Source organism: Primulina eburnea, chromosome 7, assembly GCF_022965805.1.
Source record: "Primulina eburnea isolate SZY01 chromosome 7, ASM2296580v1, whole genome shotgun sequence".
NCBI classification, from domain to species: domain Eukaryota; kingdom Viridiplantae; phylum Streptophyta; class Magnoliopsida; order Lamiales; family Gesneriaceae; genus Primulina; species Primulina eburnea.
The window spans coordinates 20,475,769-20,496,583 of record NC_133107.1 but is presented as its reverse complement, the minus strand read 5'-3'; the positions used below and the strand labels follow the sequence as shown (position 1 = coordinate 20,496,583).

The 20,815-nt window shown below is 40.0% G+C and overlaps 1 long non-coding RNA gene across 1 annotated transcript in view; it reads right to left on the bottom strand.

Annotated features, from left to right (window-relative positions):
* Positions 1-20,329: 20,329 nt before the first annotated feature.
* LOC140836180 (uncharacterized) overlaps positions 20,330-20,815 on the bottom strand; it is a 37,258-nt gene continuing 36,772 nt past the window's right edge. The window contains exon 2 of the long non-coding RNA XR_012119004.1: positions 20,330-20,568. This is a non-coding gene — a long non-coding RNA (uncharacterized lncRNA). The remainder of the gene's footprint in view (positions 20,569-20,815) is intronic.

The following is a 20,815-nucleotide window of genomic DNA, read 5'->3' as shown; positions in this document are numbered from 1 at the left end:
CCATAACTTAAACTTTTCATAAACATGCTGCATACTTGAACATACTTTAACATACATAACTTCATCATTTTGCATAGAGGACGTTTCAAAGCGAGTGACCCGTAACATAAATGAGCCTGATCAGACTATACCACAGTACTGGGCTGACAGGGACGTATCCGCTGCCGCATACATAAGATCCCTGTTCATAATTTAACAGGCCAGTTGATCCACGTTCATAATTTAACGCTTCACAACCACGATCTAACCCGTTCATAATTTAACGGGCGGATTGGTCCCCGTTCATAATTTAACGCTTTCCAATCCTAACATAATTTGGTCACAAGACATTTAGCATACCTCAAAAACTAAAAAAAAATGTTTTCTTGCACGTCAACATACTTACTTGGCGTTGAGGGATTCGTTGGACTTCGACTGGGGCCGTTGCTGCTACTTACTAACGTGAATTTCATACTTAACTTGCATTACTTAGACGTAGAAAACTCATGCTTACTCTCAAGCTCAATCAGACCTTAGGACCTTCTACAATTTCCCACGACACGCCCTTAATAATCTTTGCACTAACCCATAACATCTAACTTAAAATGAACTTACAAATATTTCCCAAAAAAACAAGGGTACACGGACCCCGTGCTTGGGTCCGGGAGAGGGTCCGTGTACATACTGCCTAGGGTGTGTCGGGAAACGGAAGGGGCACGTACCCCGTGCTCGGGTCCGGATGGGGGTCCGTGTAGACTCTGGAAGAAGACATTGAAAGGAAGCAAAGGCACGGACCCCGTGTCAGGGTCCGGGTAAGGGTCCGTGTAGATACTGGAAAAAGACACTAAGTGAAACCCAAAGGCACGGACCCCGTGCCCTCATCCGTGTAAGGGTCCGTGCTGTCTCGCAAAATTGACACTGAAGGAATAACAAAGGCACGGACCCCGTGCCCGGGTCCGTGTTTGGGTCCGTGTTCGCTCGTTGCTTCGAAACCTGCGAGAAAACTTATGCACCTGCCTAATCTCCTAATTGCACATCAATGGAACGAAATTTACCATCTTAGGACTCTTCTTAGAACACCATAACATTGCATCAAAACTTATACAAACACCTCACAATACGACGTCCACTATACTACACAACGCAACACCAATTATGCAATTAACCTCAATCCCTTTCCTACAACTTTAAACTCATTCAAACGCCTAACAACTTGCATCAAAATCTTAAAAATACACCAAACCTCAAAACTAGCATGCTTATACGCAGCAACGATCGCCCGTCAGTTTCCAACGAAGCCTGCAACACTGAAACTTCAAGAATTATCAAAATCATAACTTTTCTGAAACGCAGTTTGAGCAGTCCCACGAAAAATGCCATAACTCACTCAATATTTGTCCAAAAATTTCGAATCATATATCAAATCGAAGGTATCGAAAAGTTACACGTTTTTGCCGTTGAAAGTTTTCCCAAAATATGAACAGAAAAATCGCAGCTTTGACATGAACAGTAAAAAATGAGTTTTAGATCTAAAAATTTTCCTTCGAAGTTGATCCGATTCATGATCCGCTCAAACTACTATCATCATACATAACTTTTACGCATAAAAATCGACACAACGCATAATATGACTTGATCGACACAGCAAGAACAGAGTATACGTGCCTTTTGATGATAACGTTATCGAAAGACGACACCGAAGCGGAGATAGGAGCGGGGTTGATCCGGGACGAACGTGGCACCGTTACTCTTGAATAAAACTGACCGAAATCTTGCTGGAATTTGAAGGGAAGGGGGCGGCTACTCTAGGGGAATAAGAACCCTAATCTTTCTCTCAAAAAAAATAATAAAACTTGAATGAATTGTTGTGTGTGTGTTTAGGCGTGTATTACTGTGTGTAAAAGTGTGTTTGTGTGTGTGAGGCGTGTGTTTTAATTAATTAAAAGACTAACTTTTGGTTTACTAAAATAATTGTCTACTAATTAAAACACTAACTCACACTCAACTTTTTAAATAAAACTCTATAATTAAAATATAACACACCATATTAGACTTTAAAAGTTCTAAAATCAAAAACTCACAAAATAATTAAATTTAGGATTCAAAAATGCTAACACTCACTAAATTATTTAAAATGCCCCCAAACTCAACTTAAAATAAAATACCATATCTAAAATTGCCAAAAATCGTCACCGGGTCTTTTCCTCAATCCCGCCTCGAATGATCGCCTGAAACATGATACTCGAAAGACATTTTAACGTGCATCACATAAACATAAATAATTTAAAACAATGCATTTAAATAAATCATGCATCGCCAAAACTCATTTAAAATTAATTTAAATGATTTAATAATTAAATGAATGCATGGGTTATACGTGTATTAAATTTGGGCACTACAGTTCCTCCCCCACTTATAAAAATTTCGTCCTCGAAATTAAGTCTTACCGAACAATTCCGGGTAGCGAAGTCTCATATCTATCTCTGACTCCCAAGTGGCCTCTTCCACTGATTGGTTTAACCACCGAACTTTGACTAGCTTAGTCACTTTGTTCCGAAGCCTGCGCTCCTGTCTGTCTAGGATTTGGACTGGTTTCTCCTCATAAGACAGGTCTGGAGTCAACTGTAACGGCTCATAACTCAGCACATGAGAGGGATTAGCCAAATATTTTCTCAACATCGAGACATGGAACACATTGTGCACCCCGGCCAGATTCGGCGGAAGGGCTACACGATAAGCTAGCGTCCCAACTCTGTCCAAGATTTCAAACGGTCCAATAAACCTCGGACTCAACTTGCCTCTCTTTCCAAATCTCATAACACCCTTCATAGGTGCTATCTTGATAAAAACGTGATCTCCTACGGCAAACTCGAGATCTCTCCTCCTTTTATCTGCATAGCTCTTCTGTCGGCTCTGGGCGGTCTTCATTCTGTCACGAATCTTGACCACCACGTCTGCAGTCTGCTGAACTATTTCTGGACCAAGTTCTGTCCTCTCACCAACTTCATCCCAATGAACTGGTGATCTGCACTTCCTCCCGTACAACGCCTCATAGGGAGCCATACCAATAGATGCTTGGAAGCTGTTGTTGTATGTGAACTCCACTAGAGGTAGTCTAGATTCCCAAGTTCCTTGAAAATCAATTATGCACGCCCTTAGCAAGTCCTCTAAAACCTGAATCACTCGCTCAGACTGGCCATCTGTCTGCGGGTGAAAAGCTGTACTGAAAAGCAACTTCGTCCCCATGGCTGCATGTAAGCTCTTCCAGAAGGACGATGTAAACCTCGGGTCCCTATCGGACACAATAGAGACTGGAAATCCATGCAAACGAACTATCTCTCTGAGATAAAGCTCCGCATACTGCGTCATAGAGAAAGTCGTCTTCACTGGCAGAAAATGCGCTGACTTAGTGAGTCGGTCCACTATAACCCAAATGGAATTCGATCCTCTGACTGATCTCGGCAACCCAACAACAAAATCCATAGTAATGTTCTCCCACTTCCACTCGGGGATGGGGAGTGACTTTACCAACCCTGCTGGTCTCTGATGTTCAGCTTATACTTGCTGACAAGTGAGACATTCTGATACGAATCTACGGATGTCTCGCTTCATCCCTGGCCACCAATACAATAACTGAAGGTCTTTGTACATCTTGGTGCCTCCTGGGTGAATGGAATATGGAGATGCGTGTGCCTCTGTCAAAATATCCTGTCTGATCGAACCAACACTAGGCACCCACATTCTACCTCTGTATCTCACAATGCCGTCTGAAACTATGTACAGCACACTGCCCTTGGCTTCGTCTTTCAGTCTCCATTTCTGTAACTGCTCATCTGAAGACTGACCTGCTCGGATTCGGTCTAGCAAACCAGATTTGACTGTCAGATTAGACAGCCTAGGAGCCTTGCCATCACGATAAATCTCTAGCCCAAACTTCTGAATCTCCGACTGTAGTGGTCTCTGAGCTGTCAACTGAGCTATCACTGCCACTTTTCTGCTCAACGCGTCTGCCACGACGTTAGCTTTTCCCGGATGATAGCTAATCTCGCAATCATAATCTTTCACAAGTTCCAACCACCGTCTCTGCCTCATATTCAGCTCTCTCTGCGTGAAGAAGTATTTGAGACTCTTGTGATCGGTGAAAATCTGACATTTCTCGCCGTATAGATAGTGTCTCCAAATTTTCAGTGCGAAGACAACGGCGGCTAACTCAAGATCGTGAGTCGGGTAATTCTTCTCATGCACCTTTAACTGTCTGGAAGCATAAGCTATAACTCGACCCTGTTGCATCAACACTGCGCCTAATCCGAGCTTAGATGCATCGGTATAAAGCACAAACTCACCTTGCCCTGTTGGCATGGCTAGCACTGGCGCCGAAATAAGAGCTTGCTTCAACGTGTCGAAGCTCTTCTGGCATTCTTCACTCCACACAAACTTGGCATTCTTCTTGGTGAGTGAAGTGAGTGGTACTGCTATAGATGAAAATCCTCGAATGAACTTACGGTAGTAACCGGCTAAACCCAAAAAGCTGCGGATTTCTGATGCGTTCTTAGGTTCCACCCAATCTCTAACCGCTGCTACCTTAGACGGATCCACTTCAATACCACTGCTAGATACAATATGCCCCAAAAACGCTACCTTCTCTAGCCAAAATTCACACTTACTAAACTTCGCAAACAATTTACGGCTCTGCAAGGTCCGTAGAACTGTACTCAAATGCTGGCTGTGCTCCTCATGGCTCTTCGAGTATATAAGAATATCGTCAATGAATACTATGACGAATTGATCGAGGAACGGCTGAAATACCCGATTCATGAGGTCCATGAAAATTGCTGGAGCATTGGTCAATCCAAATGGCATCACCAAGAACTCGTAATGCCCATATCTGGTCCTGAAAGCGGTCTTGTGGACATCTGCATCCTTCACTTTCAGCTGATGGTACCCTGATCGAAGATCTATCTTAGAGAACACTGTAGCTCCCTGCAATTGATCAAACAAGTCTTCGATTCTAGGCAACGGGTACTTATTCTTGATTGTTACCTTGTTCAGCTCACGGTAATCGATGCACAACCTCATGCTCCCATCTTTCTTCTTCACAAAGAGCACTGGTGCGCCCCACGGTGAGAAACTAGGGCGGATAAACCCTTTGTCGAGGAGCTCCTGAATCTGCTGTTTGAGCTCTAACATCTCAGCTGGAGCTAATCTGTATGGCGCCTTGGAGATTGGCGCTGTGCCTGGCACGAGATCGATTGCAAACTCCACCTCTCTCTCTGGTGGAAGACCGGTGACGTCATCAGGAAAGACGTCTGGAAATTCGCTGACTACTGGCACTTCTGAAATAGAAGGAGTGGACACGTCAGGTGCTGAAATAATACTAGCCAAAAAGGCCTGGCATCCCTTGGAGATCAAACTCCTCGCCTGCATGCATGAAATCATGCGAGGAAAGCTTCTCCATCTGGCTGGCTCAAAAAGAAATTGCTCCATGCCCGGCGGTCTAACTAAAACTGACCTCTTCTGAAAATCTATCAGAACTCTATTCTTAGTCAGCCAGTCCATGCCCAAGATAATGTCGAATTCTGACATCGGCAATATGATTAAATCTGCATACACGAGGTGGCCATGCAGTTCTAGGTCGATATCTCTGACCACACTGGTAGCTAACAGCTCTTCCCCTGATGGGACTACTACCGAAAAATTCACGTCTAGGCCGATGGACTTGAGGTCTAAATGATTGGCAAACGTCTCTGATATGAAGGAGTGAGTGGCTCCTGAGTCTATCAACGCGGTTGTGGATAGTCTCTTAATGAAAATGTTTCCTGAGACGCGTTAGCACAACACAAACTAACTTATATCTCAAAATTTATACCATAAACCTTAAGCACAATAGAACTCAATAACCTTAGGTACCCAAAGTATTAATAGCACGCTAATAATCCCAAGAAGAAAAATTCCACATGCAAGACAATATAATACCGAGCTTAGGTAGAAAAGTTTACCAGTCAGTAGGGTGGTGTCTGGGTCCGCCTCCTGTGCATGCATGGCAAATACTCTGCCCTGGGTTGGTTGCTTCCACTGTGGGCACTCCTTCAGCATATGATCTGTAGCTCCACACTTGAAGCACCTGCCTGATCCATACAAGCACTGTCCCGGGTGCTGACGATTGCATTTAGGACACACGGGGAAGGCAACGGGCTTCTGAGGCGCCCCTTGCTGCTGAACTGGACCCTTGCCCTTAGGCGGTCCATGATATGGCTTCTTCGCTGGCGGTCCCTGAAACGGCCTCTTAAACTGAGGCCTCTGATTCTGCTGCTGCGGTGGAGCCTGGTAGGGCCTCTTGCCCTGCCTATCTGCCTCAATATCTCGCTGGTCCTGCTCTGCCGCCAATGCTCTAGATACGGCGACTGCATAAGAAGTGGGACCAGCTACTCTCACATCGCGGCGCAGGATCGGCCGCAGTCCATTCAGAAAATGCCGCAACTTTGCTTGGGCATCGTTCGCAATGAGGGGCACGAAGTGACACCCCCTCTCAAACCTTCTCACAAACTCTGCTACGCTACTATCTCCTTGCCGCAGCGTCATGAACTCGTTGGTGAGTCGGGTTCGTACTTCCTCAGTGAAGTACTTGGAGTAGAAAACCTCTTTAAAACCATTCCAAGGCAGCACCTGTAAATTGAATGCCACTGACGCACTCTCCCACCATAGTCTGGCGTCTCCAGTTAATAAGAAAATGGCACAACGTACCCTATCAGCATCTGCCAGCTCCATAAAGTCGAAAATCACTTCGATGGACTTGATCCACCCTTCAGCTATCATCGGGTCAGTGGTACCCGCAAACTCCTTCGGACTCATCCTCCGGAACCTCTCATATACCGCCTCAGGTCTAGGCCTCTCCTCGGGGCCTACAGCAGTCTGGTTCCTCGCAAACTGCGCGAAGAACTGCGTCATGCCTGCAAGCATCTGCGCCTGCATATCTGGAGGTGGTGGTGGAGGTGGAGGATTGGCTCTTTCCTCCTCTCGGTGCTCCCTGTCCTCAGTCCTATCTTCCTGGTTAACCATACGTCTAGGAGGCATACTGTTCCAACAATTACCCAACACGTAAACCCAACATGCATGAATATAATACCAATATCATAAGATGCACAAAATTTGAACTTTAAAACATAAACATGCTGAAATCATGATCTAATGCATAGTACATAGCGTAACTCAAAACTTTAAAACTTACAGACTTGAGGTGTGACTTCGAGAGCTTCTTGCGACTGGCAGTAGGCGTAACCCTTTACAAGAACCCCGCTCTGATACCAACTGTAACGAACCGTATTCTACACTACTTAAAATTTGCGGAAGAATTAAAAATTTTCTTAAATAAAAACATTCATACGGTCGTCACTCAACATTCATAAAAATAAATCTCACCATCATCCAGTCACCAATAAAATTTTGCTAAAATAAACTGTCTTAAAACGTCTCACGTTCAAATCAAAACATCAGAGTATTTTAAAAATTTGCATCAACATAAACTTGCGGTCCTCGGGTTTAGCCTGCCACTTAGCCCAAGCCTGCCCCTTGGTCATCACCTCCTGTCTCCTCAACATAGTCACCTGCATCGATCAAGTCTAGTGAGTCTAAAGACTCAACACGTATAAACTGGAAATAACGAGTAATACGTAATAAAACCACATGCAACTTGAAAATATGACATACATACTTGGAACTTGAACTTGCATAATAAACTTGAACATACGTACATACATACTTCGACGTGCCATAACTTAAACTTTTCATAAACATGCTGCATACTTGAACATACTTTAACATACATAACTTCATCATTTTGCGTAGAGGACGTTTCAAAGCGAGTGACCCGTAACATAAATGAGCCTTATCAGACTATACCACAGTACTGGGCTGACAGGGACGTATCCGCTGCCGCATACATAAGATCCCTGTTCATAATTTAACAGGCCAGTTGATCCACGTTCATAATTTAACGCTTCACAACCACGATCTAACCCGTTCATAATTTAACGGGCGGATTGGTCCCCGTTCATAATTTAACGCTTTCAAATCCTAACATAATTTGGTCACAAGACATTTAGCATACCTCAAAAACTAAAAAAAAATGTTTTCTTGCACGTCAACATACTTACTTGGCGTTGAGGGATTCGTTGGACTTCGACTGGGGCCGTTGCTGCTACTTACTAACGTGAATTTCATACTTAACTTGCATTACTTAGACGTAGAAAACTCATGCTTACTCTCAAGCTCAATCAGACCTTAGGACCTTCTACAATTTCCCACGACACGCCCTTAATAATCTTTGCACTAACCCATAACATCTAACTTAAAATGAACTTACAAATATTTCCCAAAAAAACAAGGGTACACGGACCCCGTGCTTGGGTCCGGGAGAGGGTCCGTGTACATACTGCCTAGGGTGTGTCGGGAAACGGAAGGGGCACGGACCCCGTGCTCGGGTCCGGATGGGGGTCCGTGTAGACTCTGGAAGAAGACATTGAAAGGAAGCAAAGGCACGGACCCCGTGTCAGGGTCCGGGTAAGGGTCCGTGTAGATACTGGAAAAAGACACTAAGTGAAACCCAAAGGCACGGACCCCGTGCCCTCATCCGTGTAAGGGTCCGTGCTGTCTCGCAAAATTGACACTGAAGGAATAACAAAGGCACGGACCCCGTGCCCGGGTCCGTGTTTGGGTCCGTGTTCGCTCGTTGCTTCGAAACCTGCGAGAAAACTTATGCACCTGCCTAATCTCCTAATTGCACATCAATGGAACGAAATTTACCATCTTAGGACTCTTCTTAGAACACCATAACATTGCATCAAAACTTATACAAACACCTCACAATACGACGTCCACTATACTACACAACGCAACACCAATTATGCAATTAACCTCAATCCCTTTCCTACAACTTTAAACTCATTCAAACGCCTAACAACTTGCATCAAAATCTTAAAAATACACCAAACCTCAAAACTAGCATGCTTATACGCAGCAACGATCGCCCGTCAGTTTCCAACGAAGCCTGCAACACTGAAACTTCAAGAATTATCAAAATCATAACTTTTCTGAAACGCAGTTTGAGCAGTCCCACGAAAAATGCCATAACTCACTCAATATTTGTCCAAAAATTTTGAATCATATATCAAATCGAAGGTATCGAAAAGTTACACGTTTTTGCCGTTGAAAGTTTTCCCAAAATATGAACAGAAAAATCGCAGCTTTGACATGAACAGTAAAAAACGAGTTTTAGATCTAAAAATTTTCCTTCGAAGTTGATCCGATTCATGATCCGCTCAAACTACTATCATCATACATAACTTTTACGCATAAAAATCGACACAACGCATAATATGACTTGATCGACACAGCAAGAACAGAGTATACGTGCCTTTTTGATGATAACGTTACCGAAACACGACACCGAAGCGGAGATAGGAGCGAGGTTGATCCGGGACGAACGTGGCACCGTTACTCTTGAATAAAACTGACCGAAATCTTGCTGGAATTTGAAGGGAAGGGGGCGGCTACTCTAGGGGAATAAGAACCCTAATCTTTCTCTCAAAAAAAATAATAAAACTTGAATGAATTGTTGTGTGTGTGTTTAGGCGTGTATTACTGTGTGTAAAAGTGTGTTTGTGTGTGTGAGGCGTGTGTTTTAATTAATTAAAAGACTAACTTTTGGTTTACTAAAATAATTGTGTAACGTACCGTATTTTCATACTTAAAAATTTGCGGAAAAATTAAAAATTTTCTTAAACATAAAATAACATTCAAAGTTTGCCATAAAAATATCCCAACCAAGTCCCCCATAAGACATGGCGGTTCAAAGTACTACAATAAAATTTGCTCACAAACGTTTTGCTCAAAGTATTTCCCTCGAACCAAGAAATCAGAGTTAATTAACATTTGCGTAAAAACATAAACTTTGCGGTCCTCGGGTTTAGCCTGCCACTCAGCCCAAGCCTGCCCCTTGGTCATCACCTCCTGTCTCCTCAACATAGACACCTACATCGATCAAGTCTAGTGAGTCTAAAGACTCAACACGTATAAACTGGAATAACGAGTACTACATAATAAGATCGCATGCAACTTTAAAATAGGACATACATAATTTGAAACTTGAACTTGCGCATTAAATCTTGAACATACGTACATACATACTTCGACGTGCCATAACTTAAACTTTTCATAAACATGCTGCATACTTGAACATACTTTAACATACCTAACTTCATCATTTTGCGTAGAGGATGTTTCAAAGCAAGTGACCCATACATAATAAACGCCTGATCAGACATACCACAGTACTGGGCTGACAGGGACGTATCCACTGCCGCATACATAAGATCCCTGTTCATAATTTAACAGGCCAGTTGATCCACGTTCATAATTTAACGCTTCACAACCACGATCTAACCCGTTCATAATTTAACGGGCGGATTGGTCCCCGTTCATAATTTAACGCTTTCCAATCCTAACATAATTTGGTCACAAGACATTTAGCATACCTCAAAACTTAAAATACTTTCTTTTGCACGTCAACATACTTACTTGGCGTTGAGGGATTCGTTGGACTTCGATCGGGGCCGTTGCTGCAACATACTAACATGAACTTGCATACTTAACTGGCATAACTTAGACGTAAAAATCATACTTACTCCTAAGCTCAATCAATACTTAGGACGTTCTAAGTTTTCCCATGACTCGACCTTGAAAACATCATATTAAACCTTAGCATACAACCTCAAACCGAATCCTAAGTGATGAAAGAATGTATCCCAAAAATAGGAGGACACGGACCCCGTGCCTAGGTCCGGGCTTGGGTCCGTGTAGATACTGCATGGTGTGTGTGTGTCGAAAAGTAAAGGCACGGACCCCGTCTATAGGTCCGGGTCAGGGTCCGTGTAGATACTGTGAAGGGAACACTCGGAAAGGAGAGGGGCACGGACCCCGTGCATGGGTCCCTCAAGGGGTCCGTGTAGACTCGGGTTTTGGACACTACTGAGGAACAAGGGCACGGACCCCGTGTGGGGGTCCGGGTGAGGATCCGTGTACTCGCGGGACAAGAAAACTCACGAAAATTCTGTACATGTTTTGCTTAACATCCTAGACTCGATTACACGGACTATGAAACGACACCCCGAGACCCACCTTAGCATGCTATAACATCAACCAAATTCGTACAAACACCCAAAGCAATGAGTTCACCTTACAACACATACAATTCAAAGCATAGCAATTGACACCAATTCGTTTCCCACGACTCCTAACGCATTCGAGTGCCTATCGACACGATACGACGTATCAAATAACATCCCAACATCATACTAATCATACCTAGACGCAGCAACGATCACCCATCGATCCCCAACGAAGCCTGCAACAAAAACTCAGGAACACATATTTTCATAAAAGTCGCAGTTTGAGCAGTCCCACGAAAAACGTCATAACTCACTCAATTTTCGTCCAAAAATTTCGAATCATATATCAAATCGAAGGTATCGAAAAGTTCTACGTTTTTGCTGTTGAAAGTTTTCCCAAAATATGAACCGAAAATCGCAGTTTTGACATGAACAGTAAAAACGAGTTTTAGATCTAAAACTTTTCCTTCGAAATTGATCCGATTCATGATCCGCTCAAACTACTAGCATCATACATAACTTTTACGCATAAAAACAACGCAACGCATAATATGACTTGATCGACACAGCAAGAACAGAATATACGTGCCTTTTGATATTTAAAAATACCGTGACGACGATACCGAAGCGGAGAAGGATGCGAGGTTGATCCGGGACGAACGTGGCACTAATTTCTTGCAATGAAATAAAGAAAAGTTGCGGGAGAATTCGAAGGGGAGGGGCGGCTGCTACCATCTTGAAGAACCCTAGTTTTCTTTTTAAAATGGTGATAGGAAATTGTGTGGTGTGTGTTGTGTTATACGTGAGTGTGTGTGTGTAGGTGTGTGTGCGTGAGTCAACAAGTTAGGGAGGTAATTAGTGGGTTATTTTAGGGAAATAAATTGCTTAAATATAACTTAACCACTAATTAAAAGTAAATCAAACACTTACTCAATAATTCTTTGGAATTAAAATACACACTAATTTGAATCAAACTCTCTAATCAAAATAACACACACAAAAAAAACTAATTTTAAAAATTCTAAACTCTTAAAATTACTAAATAAATGGTTTAGGCTTAACAATGCTAAAACTCAATAAATCATTTAAAATGCACATCCTCGACTTAAAATAAAATACCACATTTAAATTGCCAAAAACATCGTCACCGGTCTTTTCCTCGATCCCGCCTCGAATAATCGCCTGAAACATGAAATTCGAAAAGTATTTTAACATGCATCAATTAAACATAAATATTTAAATAATGAAAATTCTTAAATCGTGAATTAAAACCCAAATCAATGAATTAAGCATGCATTAAAACATTTAATAAAATACATAAGGAATTTAATAACTTGCACGCACGTGGCTCATGTGGATCTCAAATTTCGGGACGTCACAATCTATCCCCCTTAATTTGAATTTCGTCCCCGAAATTCGCTTATCCTCGATAATCCAAAAGTTAGATTCTTTATTCTAGCATCCCAACGATCCACGCTACCGCTGCGCTACTCTGAATAAAATTAAGTCTTATGTTGTTCTTACGTCTCTTCAATCCTAATCAAATTGCCTACCGGAAACCTCGTTTGCTAATCGCAACTTAAAACGACTTATGGTAACTTAGCTTACTTTACTACGACCTCGAATTCGGACTTTTCTCGTTGTTCTCAATATTAGAAATGAAGGTTCAAACTTATCGTATCTTACCTTCTCTATACTATACCTGTAATGTCAATGACCTATTACATTAGCATTTATGCAGTCCAACCTAAGAGGTCTTAGCACCAACGGTTACTGATCAACTTCCATCCTCAGCAATACACTTACAAGTTAAATCTTATCTTAATCCCCATAATAATATTGGCCTACAATCCTTGAATCGAATATTTACCTTACGATACAAACTTACATAACTTAGCTATTTACAAGTACGACCCAAATATAAAATTGTTGCCAACCTTTCATTTCGAGTAACATAAATCCGTAAAACCCCAAAATATATAATATCGATCCTCTCCTTAAATAAAAACTTTCTAGCATCAATCACATGCTTAAACTATTCTCTTCACGATTACAATATAGTTAAAGCCTAAGACACTTGAACTTTCCTCATTGGAACGAATGTCCCACTTAGACGTATCCCCAATACTCAATTAATTCTAGCGTAAAAACTTAATAAGTTTCCTTTGTTAATGATGGACTAACTCTAATAAATCAACTCCTCTTAACAAATAGAATTCTAGAATCCCCATATCAAGCTTTTAGATTTCTTACTCAATAAAAATCTTAATATTCACTTATTGATAACTTATGTTGAACACCACTAATTTCCTTTGTTTTTATTTCACCCGAAAATTCCGTATGAGCAAATATCCCATAAATTTGAAATTCAACCTTACGCAGTCCAAATAGTTTTGGATAACATAATTCCAACACACATAATCACTTATTCTCAAGTTTCTTAATAACCTACAAAAATTCTCAAGACAAGATGTCTACCTCAATTCTTACATGCGTCGTCTATTAAAAAAACTAATCATCAACCATACCCAACCTTCTAGAAAAATCAAATTCCAACAAAGGTATAAGCTTAACTGTTACAATCATGACTAAAACTTATGACACATCGACTTAAGTTCCCAAAAAAAAATTCTCGCTAACTCAATGTCTACTCTTATAACTTAGCTAAACGATCAACTTTACCTCAAATCGTTATCACCCTGAATTTTAAATTTGCCGCAACATTAATTCACTAGCGCTTAATTTTTCGAGCCAAATGTCGATTCATCTTACAATCCCCTTGATTATCATTTCTTATAATATTATAACCCAGATACTTCAAGGTTCTAATGATCTCTTCGAGCTTAAATCATCGAAAATTCTTATCATTTAAATCATTCAGTTCTCACTTACTGCTAAACTAGTTCCCCAAATTCCTTAAAATTGTAGCATTAATTCATTATTTCCTCAAAATTATCCAGTTTGTCCCAAATTTCGGAAATTCCACATTTACCCATAAGTTGTTGGCGTTCCTAAATCCATCTTATAGATTTCTCGTAACACAAAGTTCAATAATTTTAGGCTTATTAAATACAAAATCAATTCCATAACCTCGAAAAGCTACTGATCTTACTCAGGTGTTCCTTAAAAGTTCGAACTAAATCCTCAAAAGTTTCAAAATTTGCAATTTGGTCCTTAAAGTTCCCACAATTTATATTTTTGGCCCTACAACTCTTTGAAATTTGCATCTTCGTACCCATAAATTTTTTCGACTTAACCTCATTAACCTTAAAATTCTTTGCACTCAAAATTGAATCCCCAAAATTTGGTAAATTTGAAAATAATCCCTTAGAGTATTGCTTTACAATTAGGTCCTTAAAATTCTCAATTCATGAAATTCAATCCTTAAATATATCTAGATAGAACATACACTTTAAATAAATTCTTCGTCTTATACTTCCAAAGATCGTCATAGCCTTCGAATCATTAATTCTTACATGAAATCTTCAAAAAATTAATTAAGCTAGCAACCACGAACCATTTGTAATTTCTTAGAAAATCTACAAGTCTCAAAAGCATTCGTAATTGTCAAATTTAACTTATGACTCACTAGTCTAACATCAGTACTACTATCCAAAAATTAATATAGAAAAATCATTTACAACTTTTTCTAACGCCCAAAAGCAAAATTCTTACTCATGTCCAATTCCACCACATCAGCGTGCAAGAAAATTAAATAGTTTTTCATTTCATGTCGTAACATGCATAAAAAAATTTAAAGATCCATTCTCAACTTATAACGACATGCAAACTCGTACTCCAAAACGTATGTAATATAAACATACAGGTGATAGAATTAAAACATGCACATGCCGAAATCATGACTTCATGCTTACTACTTAAAAGACTTTAAAACTGTAAAACATACAGACTTGAGGTGTGACTTCGAGAGCTTTGCGACGGGCAGTAGGCATAACCCTTTACAAGAACACCGCTCTGATACCAACTGTAACGTACCGTATTTTCATACTTAAAAATTTGCGGAAAAATTAAAAATTTTCTTAAACATAAAATAACATTCAAAGTTTGCCATAAAAATATCCCAACCAAGTCCCCCATAAGACATGGCGGTTCAAAGTACTACAATAAAATTTGCTCACAAACGTTTTGCTCAAAGTATTTCCCTCGAACCAAGAAATCAGAGTTAATTAACATTTGCGTAAAAACATAAACTTTGCGGTCCTCGGGTTTAGCCTGCCACTCAGCCCAAGCCTGCCCCTTGGTCATCACCTCCTGTCTCCTCAACATAGACACCTGCATCGATCAAGTCTAGTGAGTCTAAAGACTCAACACGTATAAACTGGAATAACGAGTACTACATAATAAGATCGCATGCAACTTTAAAATAGGACATACATAATTTGAAACTTGAACTTGCGCATTAAATCTTGAACATACGTACATACATACTTCGACGTGCCATAACTTAAACTTTTCATAAACATGCTGCATACTTGAACATACTTTAACATACCTAACTTCATCATTTTGCGTAGAGGATGTTTCAAAGCAAGTGACCCATACATAATAAACGCCTGATCAGACATACCACAGTACTGGGCTGACAGGGACGTATCCACTGCCGCATACATAAGATCCCTGTTCATAATTTAACAGGCCAGTTGATCCACGTTCATAATTTAACGCTTCACAACCACGATCTAACCCGTTCATAATTTAACGGGCGGATTGGTCCCCGTTCATAATTTAACGCTTTCCAATCCTAACATAATTTGGTCACAAGACATTTAGCATACCTCAAAACTTAAAATACTTTCTTTTGCACGTCAACATACTTACTTGGCGTTGAGAGATTCGTTGGACTTCGATCGGGGCCGTTGCTGCAACATACTAACATGAACTTGCATACTTAACTGGCATAACTTAGACGTAAAAATCATACTTACTCCTAAGCTCAATCAATACTTAGGACGTTCTAAGTTTTCCCATGACTCGACCTTGAAAACATCATATTAAACCTTAGCATACAACCTCAAACCGAATCCTAAGTGATGAAAGAATGTGTCCCAAAAATAGGAGGACACGGACCCCGTGCCTAGGTCCGGGCTTGGGTCCGTGTAGATACTGCATGGTGTGTGTGTGTCGAAAAGTAAAGGCACGGACCCCGTCTATAGGTCCGGGTCAGGGTCCGTGTAGATACTGTGAAGGGAACACTCGGAAAGGAGAGGGGCACGGACCCCGTGCATGGGTCCCTCAAGGGGTCCGTGTAGACTCTGGTTTTGGACACTACTGAGGAACAAGGGCACGGACCCCGTGTGGGGGTCCGGGTGAGGGTCCGTGTACTCGCGGGACAAGAAAACTCACGAAAATTCTGTACATGTTTTGCTTAACATCCTAGACTCGATTACACGGACTATGAAACGACACCCCGAGACCCACCTTAGCATGCTATAACATCAACCAAATTCGTACAAACACCCAAAGCAATGAGTTCACCTTACAACACATACAATTCAAAGCATAGCAATTGACACCAATTCGTTTCCCACGACTCCTAACGCATTCGAGTGCCTATCGACACGATACGACGTATCAAATAACATCCCAACATCATACTAATCATACCTAGACGCAGCAACGATCAGCCATCGATCCCCAACGAAGCCTGCAACAAAAACTCAGGAACACATATTTTCATAAAAGTCGCAGTTTGAGCAGTCCCACGAAAAACGTCATAACTCACTCAATTTTCGTCCAAAAATTTCGAATCATATATCAAATCGAAGGTATCGAAAAGTTCTACGTTTTTGCCGTTGAAAGTTTTCCCAAAATATGAACCGAAAATCGCAGTTTTGACATGAACAGTAAAAACGAGTTTTAGATCTAAAACTTTTCCTTCGAAATTGATCCGATTCATGATCCGCTCAAACTACTAGCATCATACATAACTTTTACGCATAAAAACAACGCAACGCATAATATGACTTGATCGACACAGCAAGAACAGAATATACGTGCCTTTTGATATTTAAAAATACCGTGACGACGATACCGAAGCGGAGAAGGATGCGAGGTTGATCCGGGACGAACGTGGCACTAATTTCTTGCAATGAAATAAAGAAAAGTTGCGGGAGAATTCGAAGGGGAGGGGCGGCTGCTACCATCTTGAAGAACCCTAGTTTTCTTTTTAAAATGGTGATAGGAAATTGTGTGGTGTGTGTTGTGTTATACGTGAGTGTGTGTGTGTAGGTGTGTGTGCGTGAGTCAACAAGTTAGGGAGGTAATTAGTGGGTTATTTTAGGGAAATAAATTGCTTAAATATAACTTAACCACTAATTAAAAGTAAATCAAACACTTACTCAATAATTCTTTGGAATTAAAATACACACTAATTTGAATCAAACTCTCTAATCAAAATAACACACACAAAAAAAACTAATTTTAAAAATTCTAAACTCTTAAAATTACTAAATAAATGGTTTAGGCTTAACAATGCTAAAACTCAATAAATCATTTAAAATGCACATCCTCGACTTAAAATAAAATACCACATTTAAATTGCCAAAAACATCGTCACCGGTCTTTTCCTCGATCCCGCCTCGAATAATCGCCTGAAACATGAAATTCGAAAAGTATTTTAACATGCATCAATTAAACATAAATATTTAAATAATGAAAATTCTTAAATCGTGAATTAAAACCCAAATCAATGAATTAAGCATGCATTAAAACATTTAATAAAATACATAAGGAATTTAATAACTTGCACGCACGTGGCTCATGTGGATCTCAAATTTCGGGACGTCACAAATTGTCTACTAATTAAAACACTAACTCACACTCAACTTTTTAAATAAAACTCTATAATTAAAATATAACACACCATATTAGACTTTAAAAGTTCTAAAATCAAAAACTCACAAAATAATTAAATTTAGGATTCAAAAATGCTAACACTCACTAAATTATTTAAAATGCCCCCAAACTCAACTTAAAATAAAATACCATATCTAAAATTGCCAAAAATCGTCACCGGGTCTTTTCCTCAATCCCGCCTCGAATGATCGCCTGAAACATGAGACTCGAAAGACATTTTAACGTGCATCACATAAACATAAATAATTTAAAACAATGCATTTAAATAAATCATGCATCGCCAAAACTCATTTAAAATTAATTTAAATGATTTAATAATTAAATGAATGCATGGGTTATACGTGTATTAAATTTGGGCACTACAAATTTTCCAATCCTCGGGAAAGACACTACGAAAGTCTCTGACAATATCAGCATCCTCTAACTTCTGACTGATAGGAGGATGTGATATATTGACACATGCTAAGAAATCTTGACACCCTCTTTTAATAAGCTTCCTTGCATATATACAAGAGATAATGTGCGGCATTTGCTTGTTCCTCGCCGCCTCGAAGACAAACGATTTCCCATTAGGCGGTCGAATAGACACTGATCTCTAACGAAAATCTATCGAAGCCCCATTCGCTGATAACCAATTCATACCGAGTATGATGTCAACTTCAGGCATAGGGAGTAAGATAAGATCTGGCTGAACCACATCTTTAAATAAACGAAGCTCTATATTCTTCAAAATACTAGTCGTGATCATTTGGTCACAGGAAGGAATAGAAACCTCAAAACCCAATCCCATATCCTCAGGAATAATATTCAGTCGCTTAACAAAAGTCTCGGATATGAAAGAGTGCGTAGCTCCCGAATCTAGCAGTGCATAGGTAGCTACTCCTAGAATGAATATCCTCCTTGCGCGAAAACGTTTTAGATTATTCGTGTTGAAGCTTAAGGAATTTGTACCGTTTATTTCCAAAATTTCATGAAGAAGATTGATTGGATCCTATTGTTCCTAGGAAAATTCATAATTTCCCCCCTTAATTTTTGATTAATTTCCATTTGACCCTTCAATTCTTCTAAATTTGCATTTTAGTCCCCAAAAATTTTTGAAAATTGCCTAGTTGACCCTTTACATTTTTTGAATTTAGACTTTTGGTCCCTCAATTTTCGAAAATTGCACTTTTTGTCTTCAAGTTTTAGGTTATTGCATTTCGATCCCTGGGCTTCTTGAAAATTGTATTTTAATCCTTAAAATTTCGGAAATTATAATTTAGCATATAGATTCCGTTTAATTGAATTTCGGTCTTCATATTTTTGAAATTTTTGTATTTTGGTCCTTAAATTTTTGAGAATTAGTATAATTGCCCCAAAATTTCAGAAATTGCATATTAGACCCTCAAAATTTTGAAACTTCAAATTTATGTCCTTGATTTTGATTCTTCTCTATTTTTGGCCATGGAACTTTTATTTGGAATTATTATATCCTTCACATAAATTAAGGCACAAAAATCTATAACAATTTCTATAGTTTCTAAAATCATTCCTTAATTTCATCTAAGGTAGAACATACAACCTAATTCCACTAGGTTATCCTTATTCCCAAATCAATTATAATAACCAACTGAACATTTTATGCAATAAAATTAATATAAAAACGTTAAATAACTAGGTTACTGGTGATAAAGGTCATGTTTGTCTCCTCTTTAGCCTCCTCGACATGCATAACATAAGCTCGCCCCGCAGTAGGTGCTCTCTTCTTTGGGCAATCAGCAGCCTTGTGGCCCTCTTCATTGCATATGAAGCACTTAGTAGTTCCCCACACACACTGTCCATAATGTAAGCGATTTCACTTCTTGCATGGTGGTTCCTCTGCAGGTTTCGGTGCACCAGGTTGCGGTGGCTTTGGTTGTCCTGGCTTCTTTACTTGACCTTGGGGCTTTGGTGGCCCTTGAGGTCTAGGAGATCCCGTGTATGGCTTTTTATTTGGCTGAGAATAATTTTGGTGTCGATGTCTCTTGCGTTGCATCTCAAAGTTGACATCCTTCAAAGAATTCTCAGATTAAAATGCATGAGTAGTAGCAGCAGCAACATAATCCAAGGGACGCATCATCATCACGTTGTGTCGCATGGTAGGTTATAGCCCATCCATGAAGTGTCTAAGCTTCTCTGCAGCATCCCTCGCAATAAGGGGTACAAAGTGGCAACCCCTATCAAATTTCCTCAAAGATTCAGCAACAGAAGTGTCTCCCTGACGGAGTGTAACGTCTACCGTTTTAAAAGTGCGGAAATAATTTATTTTTTTAAAAAAACTCTCCATTACAAAATAACATTTAAAATAATCGTCTTTATTTGACAATAAAAATCTCACAGTTTAAAATGACCAACATCAAACGTAAACGTAAAGGAGTAAAAATCGTAATATCCTCAGTGTATATAAAGTGCTCATCTCTACTCAATCTCATAAATTATAATGCGGAAAGCATGTGGTCCTCGGGTCGTGTCACCGCACCAGGTCTGCCTACTCAGAGTTCGGCACCTCCAGTCTCCTCATCATTAAGCTCACCTGCATCACACACGCCTAACGAGTCTAAGGACTCAACACACCTGTACCAGGAATAACAAGTACATATACATAGCACACAACAGTGAAAAATATCATACTCAACATATATTTCATGAACTCAAAACTATAACGTAAACGTGTTGTGTAAAATCATATCGTATCAACGCATGTCATCTCTTGTCATCATATTCGTAAACGTGTCGTGTAAAATCATATCGTATTAAAACATGTCATCTCATGTCATCAT